This window comes from Chionomys nivalis, chromosome 2 (genome assembly GCF_950005125.1).
Source record: "Chionomys nivalis chromosome 2, mChiNiv1.1, whole genome shotgun sequence".
NCBI classification, from domain to species: Eukaryota; Metazoa; Chordata; class Mammalia; order Rodentia; family Cricetidae; genus Chionomys; species Chionomys nivalis.
This window is the reverse complement of record NC_080087.1, coordinates 89,461,671-89,469,526: the sequence shown is the minus strand read 5'-3', so window position 1 is coordinate 89,469,526 and position 7,856 is coordinate 89,461,671.

Genomic DNA, 7,856 nt, shown 5'->3' with positions numbered 1-7,856 from the left:
AAGGGACTAGGGACCAAAAGAATAACAGCCTGTTCCTGTCTCTGTCTCTTGCCCACCCCGTGGCTCCCTGCCTGGGACCAGCCACCTTCAGAGCCCTGCGGCATGGTCTTGTGGCATGCCCATCTGTCTGTCTCTCCTCATGGGACTGTCTGTCCCATTGAGGCCTCTCACCCACCACACAGCTCCCTGTCAGGGACTCTCTACCCCTTGTGGACCACTGCAGCCACTTGAGGAGGTGCCATCCCTGCCTGGGACTGGTTGCTCTCGGGACTTGCTGCCCACTGCCTGCTGCTGCCCGGGGACCTGCAGCATGGTCTCGGGACCCACTGTCTGCTGCAACCACTTGGGGATCTGCAGCATTTTTATCTTTACCATAACAACAGTGCCTCCAGATTCCCGACCATCTGGGAATTGGGACCCTGAAAGTTCTGCCATGACTATGCTGCCAGAGACACTGGCCCCTTCCCTACTCCCTCCAACCCTAACTACCCAACCCTCTCCTGTGGAGCAACATTCTCCACATTCTTCCCCTACCCACCCTGCCCCAGTCAAACAAGAGGTTCAAGGCCAACTTCCTCCTCCTTACCTACCTTCCTCCTACCACATTTCCCTACCCCTCCACATCACAACTTATCTCTTGGACCCCTTCTACACACTGGCCTAACCCCTCCTTGTCCTCCCCTGTCTCCTCTCATACCAGGTCCCATCGTAACCCTGCCGTTCTCTGCCCTCTCAGGGAGGTAGCAGAAGCAGATGCCATTATTAAAGTCCATATTCCCTTCTCTCTTCTGGACCTCTCTCAAATAGAAAAACAGTTGGGTTCCTTCTCTGCTAATCCTTCTCTTTATATTAAGGAGTTTCACTGTCTGTCCCAAGTCTACGATTTAACCTGGCATGGTTTCTATGTCATCCAGGTCTCTACTCTCATTCCTGAAGAGCGAAATAGAATTCAGGCAGCAGCTGCTAGACAGTGCACAGAGCAGGCCCACCTAGTAGACAGCACAGTCAGTCCCTGTGGGGAAATTGGTGGTGCCAGCCACAGAACCATACTGGGATTATCAACCAGGCCAAAACAGTAGACAGAGGTGGGACATCATGGTCTGCTGCCTCCTTCAGGGTTTGAAGATGGTCTTGGAAAAAGTTGTTAATTTTGACAAACTCCAGGAGATCACACAAATAGCTGATGAACACCTGGCCTTTTTTGAAACCGATTACAAGAAAGATCATAATTTAGTACACTAGACTGGACCCAGCCTCCCCAACAGGAGCCACGGTCCTGGCTACCCATTTCATTTCTCAGTCAGTACCAGATATTAGAAAAAAATTAAAAAGGCTAAGGAGGGTTCCCAAACCCCCATAAAGGAATTGGTGAGAATGGCCTTTAAAATGTTTAGTGCCTGAGAAGAGGTAGCTGAGTTTTTCCGGACGGACAAGTCTATAGCAGGAAGCAATGCTCCAAGCCTAACCGCTGCCCTGAGGCCACCAGCACTCCCAGAAGGGGGACAAGGGAAGTTGACCACAAGCCTCCATCCCACCGGAGCTCAGCCTAAATCAACCTCGCTAGGAGCCTGCTACAAATGTGGCCTAAATGGTCATTTGCCACAATATTGCCCTGGGCCTCTGCTGCCTCTGAGGCCATTCCCTATCTGCCAGCAGCCTGGACACAATGCCCCTGTGCAGGCTTGTTCTCTATGCCACGCCATGGAGCTCCAGCTTCACCAACACCAGCAAGTGAGACTGTGCCAGCCTTCTAACTACTCAGCCTTGTGGAAGATTGACAGGCCCAGACTTGGTGACTTTTATATTTTTTTAAAAAATGCTACAAGATCCCCAGTGGCAGTAGGCAGCAGAAATGCTGTAGGTCCTAAAATGGTGGTAGCGGGCCATGTGGCGGCAAACAGCGGGCCCTGGGAGCAGCCAGTCCCAGGCAGAGATGGCTGCTGGTCCTCGAGCAGTGGCTGGTCCCAGGCAGGGAGACACATGGCGGGCAGGCAGAAGACAGAGACATGGATAGACACTACTTCCTGAGTGAGGTTGAATAGTTTTTCAGGGGGTTATGAAGGGGGAAGGGAGAAGGGGGGAAGGGAGAAGGGGAGGCAGAGAGAGAGAGAAAGAGAAAAGGAGAAAGAGACGGGGGGGGGGGGGGGAGCAGAGAAGTGGGGAGAGAGGCAGAAGTGAAGCTGCCTCTCTAAGAGGAAGATGGGAAAGAGAGCCAGTGAAGATCAGCCTGCCTCAGCGGATGGGGGAGGGGGTGGGCGTGACTTGGCTCTTAAAGAGACCAGGGGCCAAAACCGTAACAGTGACTCTCATCCCTCTCTCTGAGCCTAGGTTAACGTTGCAGGTAGTGGGTAATTCCATTGCTTTTCTTTTGGACACAGTAGCTACCTACTCTATTTTAACATCTCACTGGGTCCCTACGTTCCCCTCACCAATTTCAGTCATGGGGGTAGATGGGACCCGCTCCTTCATACTTAAAACTCTGCCACTGCCCTGCATTCTTGTAGGGCGATTCTTCTCTCATTCTTTCCTAGTCATAGACTTGCCCTGCACCCCTATTTGGTTGAGATTTTCTCAGCCACTTCGGGGCCACTCTCACTTTGGCCCCATACCCTCTCCTGAGTCACACTTATTCTCACTTTAATAGCCTCACAGGTTCCTATCCCAGACTGTTCTGACCCTACCCTCCCTGATCCAGTAGATCCCCAAGTATGGGACATTTCCACTCCTGTGGTTGCTACTCACCCCAGCCAGTCCTAGTTCACCCTAAAGACCCCTCGTCCTTCCCTTCCAGACCCCAGTCTCCTATTCCTTTCATTCAAAGAAAATGCTTAACAAGTGTCCAAATGCATTATTGTTAAGACAGTAATAGAGTTGACCTGACACACAACTGTCATCTCAGCCCTCAGGAGGCTGAGGTAGGAGGACTGTGAGGTTGATGCTAGCCTGGCTAACAGAGTAAAACCACTGTCTCAAAACAAAACAGCTGGGCATGACTTTAACCTCAGGAGACAGAGGCGGGGGGGGGGGGGGGGGGGGGGGGGGTATCTGTGTGAGTTCAAGGCCAGCCTGGTCTATTAGTGAGACCTGTCTCAAAACAAAACAAACAAACAAAAATGGCTGGGTAGGGTGGCACATACCTTTAATCCCAGCATTCCAGAGGCAGAGGCAGTTGGATCTCTATGAGTCCAAGGCCAACAAAGTGAGTACCAAGCCAGCCAGGGCTACCTAGTGAGTTCAGGTCTCCAAACAAAAGGTGGGAGTGGAGGGTTGGGGGGTGTGGTACATACCTGTCATCAGCTTTATGATCTGTTTTTACTTTCTTTCCTTTTCTTTTTCTCTTCCCCTCATCCTACCCCTGTACAAGGGACAAAACCCACGACCTGATGGCCTATGCTTGCTAGGCAAGCACACCGTGTCATGCCTTAGTCCTTGGTTTTTTTGTTTGCTTTTTAGGCTGACCTAGAACTTACTATCCTTCTGCCTCAGCCTTCCAAATATTGAGATTGTAGGTATGACCTTTAAAAATTATTTTCCCAACATTTTGTTTTGAACTTTTTATACTGACCCAGAGTTGTAAAAATACAAGCAATGGAGGTCTGTTTGTGTATAAGCCACAAACTGAGAGTGGTTTCCACATTTTCATTTGTTTTGGTTTTGTTTTTTTCAAGACAGGGTTTCTCTGTGTAGCTCTGGCTGTCCTGAACCTCACTCTGTAGACCAGGCTGGCCTCGAACTTGCTAAGGTCCACCTGCCTCTGCAGTGCTGATATTAAAGGTGTGCACCACTACCCCCACCTTAAAGATTTTTAATTTTCTGTGTAATAGTGTCTAGCTGAACTTAGAGGCTGGTGTGAGTCACCTTGTGGCCTGGGAACCAAACAGGATCCTCTGAAAGAAGCAAGTGCTCTCAACCTCTGAGCCATTTCTCCATCCTCCAGCTTCCACATTTTTTAAAGGGTTAGGACGAAAATACAAAAGAAGGAAGAATGTTTCATAACACTTTAAAATGATAGGAAATTCGAATATTAGTGTCCATATCTCTTACCTCTTGCTTCCATGTTCCCCATGGCTACTTTCTCTCTGCAGTGGTGGTCCCTGAGACCCCCTCACTAAGCCCCCAAATATTTATTGTTTGAACTTTTTTTACAGAAAGTTTGCTAGCCCCTGACTTAGATTTGCAAATAATTAGATGTCTTTTGTGTGGTTCTGGGATGGAACCCAGGGCCTTACAGAGAAACGTTACAGGGCCAAGACTTTCTCTTCGAGGGTTAAGATTTTCTGCTGCTTCCACCCCTACGTATGTTAGTGGTTTCTTTACCTTTTTTTTTTTTTCTGGGATGGAACCCAGGACCATTCAGGTCAGGTCCTCTGTCCCTGGGCTACATCCCAAGCCCTCTGCTTCTTGATCCAGTCACAGGAAATGAGCAGGCTTAGAGAGGGGAGGGCCAGAGATAATAAAGTGTTAGCAGCGCTGTGCTTGATGGGTAAACAGAACTCGACAAACATGCAATGAAAATTCCAGGCATTTTTTTCATACAGGGTTGAAAAAAAAAACAAACAAACAAACTAGCCCGGGCCTGCTTAAACCCCCAAGGCTTCCCTCACTCCCTGGTTCCTGGAGTCTGAAAACCAGCTTTTCCCAGAAAGGATAGTTAGCCAAGGAAGCAGAAAAGGCCTCCAGGAAACTTCATTTTTTCCATAGCTTGTGGCTTGGTTGACTCAACTTCTGCCTTTCCCTGAGTCACGAGTTTGTCCTCTTCCTTGGAGGAGGGAGGGAGGCTCCCCACCCACAGCCAGGCCCCTCTGGGAAGGGGTGGGTGGCTGATCAGTTTATATAGCTGTAGGAGATTTCCCACCCTTCAGCTGCAGGGGATGCTGGGACAGAGGGAGGCAGTCGAGACCGAGTTCTCAGTGGGCCCTGAATCACCAGTGGAATGAAGCTGGAGGCATTGCCTGACTCCAGAATCAACAGGCATTCATTTCCTCTGGTCTTTTAGACTCCCCACTTTGGGCAGCCATTCTCCGCCAGATATTTTGTTGGATGCCGAGATGCCATCATAAATCAACAAGATGGCTCTGCCCTCAGAGGGAACCATTCTCATCCTAGCTACCTCCATATCTCTATCTACCCTTGCTAAGGGGGAAGGGAGGAAGATCAGAGGATTGAGGCAGCCATGAACCATGTCCCTGAAGACTCGGCTTAAAAACCCCTCCACACAGCAGTGTGTGCCCTCGGGATGACATTCTCAGTATCCTACCTGAGCTGGGGGACTGGAATACTGCCTCTTTGTAAAGCAAACCCCTCACTTGCGCCCACAGGGGACATGAAAGGATGAGAGCCCACCATGGCTGCCTGCATTTCTTTATCCTTCAGTCCACCTGCTTACCCCACGTGTAGGCATGTCACTCGCTAAAGGCCTGCGGGTCTGAAGACAAGGGGGATCTAACTGCTTTCATGGCATTCACACAGGAAGCATCTTGCCTTCAGCTTTTACAACATCCTGCTCCAAAAATCCCAAACACACAGGGTCGCTCTGTAGTCACTGTCCCAAATTCGTGAATTTTGGGACTAGCAAAGCCTTCTGGTCTATCACTCCCCAACCCCAGTCACCTTCAGACAATGGTCTCTGCCTGTCCTCTCATCCCCTACCTGTAATGGTCTGCTCTGTCCCTTTAAGAGACAAACCACACCCACTCTCTCCCCTCTCCACAGAGGCAAGCTGATCTTCAACTTCCAGCCTGAGTTTCTTCCTTTTCCTCTAGATCCTCTCAAAGAGGCAGCTTATGTCTCTCCCCACTTCCCCACCCCCCCTTCCTTCTTTCTGTATCTCTCTTTCTCTCTTTCTCTTTCTCTCTCTTTCCTCTTCTCCCTTCTCCCCTTCCCTTCCATAACCCACTAAATAAATATCCAACCTTACTCTGCATGGCGTGCCTATCCATGTCTCCGTCTCTCACCCACCTCATGGCTCCCTGCTCAGGACCACAGAGGCCAGTGGCATGGTCTCATGGCGTGCCCATTCATCCACAGCATTTTACTTAATCCATTACACTACCCAAATTCATCATCTATTTAAACCTGAAGCTTGTGTCAGTGCTCTGAAGACAGACTTGGGACGTCATAAAACCCCTTTATCTGTGAATGAAAAAATGAAATGAGGACATGACCCTCCTAGGTATGATGGAGGAGAAGGTTTACTGTGGCTACGAGGAAGAGCATGGGCAGAGTCATCTGGAAAAGTCCTCGGTAAAATAGCTGGCACACTGAATGGGGCCATGTGGGAAGAAGGGTCAGGGGAGAGGTAAGAGCCAGAAGTCAAAACATCAGGAGAGCAGGGGCCAAGAGCAGTGCCCAAGAGACAGCAGGGAAGCCCAGCCCAGTGACGAGACTGGAGAATTTCAGGTAGCAGGTGAGGTATGTAAGCCAGGATGGTTCTGTAAGGATCCGGAGAGATGCTGGAGAACCTGGGCAGCCAGTGTCTGCTTTGCTATGTCAAACAGGTGCCTCAGGTAACCATTCCTCTAGGCTTTGAGACCTGACAATCTGTTCTTCCCGTCTCCTCTCTGCCTTTGACCCATCACTGGAGAATTCTCACTGGAGAACGGAGAATGGGTGGAGACTCAGTCAGGCTTCCGTCCTAAAACTCTAGGAAAGTTACAGCCTAGCCTGTGGGACTTCAGACCCTGTCTTTGCCCTCTGGCCAGTGAAGAGTTTGGCTACAGCACCAACCAAAGATCCAGCTGGGATACATCCATGGGTCGGGGAGACCTGGAGTGAAACCATAGAGTGGTGCGCTCCATGGTGGATGAAAGAACACAAACCCCAACTAAAGGGGACAGTGTGCTGTGGAGAAGGAGACCAGTGTTTCCTTTTGTATTTTTTATTTTTTATTTTTTATTTTTATTTATTTATTTTTTTTTTGGCTTTTCGAGACAGGGTTTCTCTGTGGTTTTGGAGCCTGTCCTGGAACTAGCTCTTGTAGACCAGGCTGGTCTCGAACTCACAGAGATCCGCCTGCCTCTGCCTCCCAAGTGCTGGGATTAAAGGCGTGTGCCACCACTGCCCGGCGAGACCAGTGTTTCCATGACTGACTGACTGAGGTGAGGACTCATTATGTAGCCTAGGCTGACCTCTAACTCAATCCTCCTGCCTCAGCCTCCTGAGTGCTGCGATCACAGGCATGTGCCACCCAGGCCCCCATATTTTAGATAAGCTAAAAATCTGGGCTGGGGATATAGGTCATTGATTTGGCACTTGTGTAATATGTGAGGCCCTGGGTTCAAATCCCAGTACTGGTGGGGTAGGGAGAACAAAGTTGAGGAGGGAGGAATGGGACTAAAAGTCTCAACCTTTATGGGCACGTGCCACCAGGCCCCCAAATCCTCCCATTAAAGCCAAGCTAAAAATCAGATCTGGTGATGCAGCTCATTGATGTAGCAAATATCTAGTTTATGAGGCCCTGAGTTCAAATCCCAATACAAGTTGGGTGAGGAAAGGATACCCCAATTTTATGTGAATTCTTTCCATCTGAAATGTTCGCTGCAGTGCATTTTGTAAATGTTTAAACCAATTTCAAACCAAAAAGAAATGTTCTTAAAAGTATGGCCGCTCAATAAATGCTGACGGGGTAAGGGTATGAGTGACAGGAGGAATTTGGTGGGGATTAAAGGATAGAAGGCTGGAGACCCAGCTTGGGTAAGGGTCTGCGCCTAACATCAACACTGAGGGCCCCATTAGCTCTTTCAAAACCCTCCAGTTCGCTCTTGCCTTGACCCTGCCCAGCAGGCACCAGGGTAAGCAGAGCTCGGACCTCTTCAATGTAACAAATTTGGCAACACCAGCTGGCACTATACAACAGC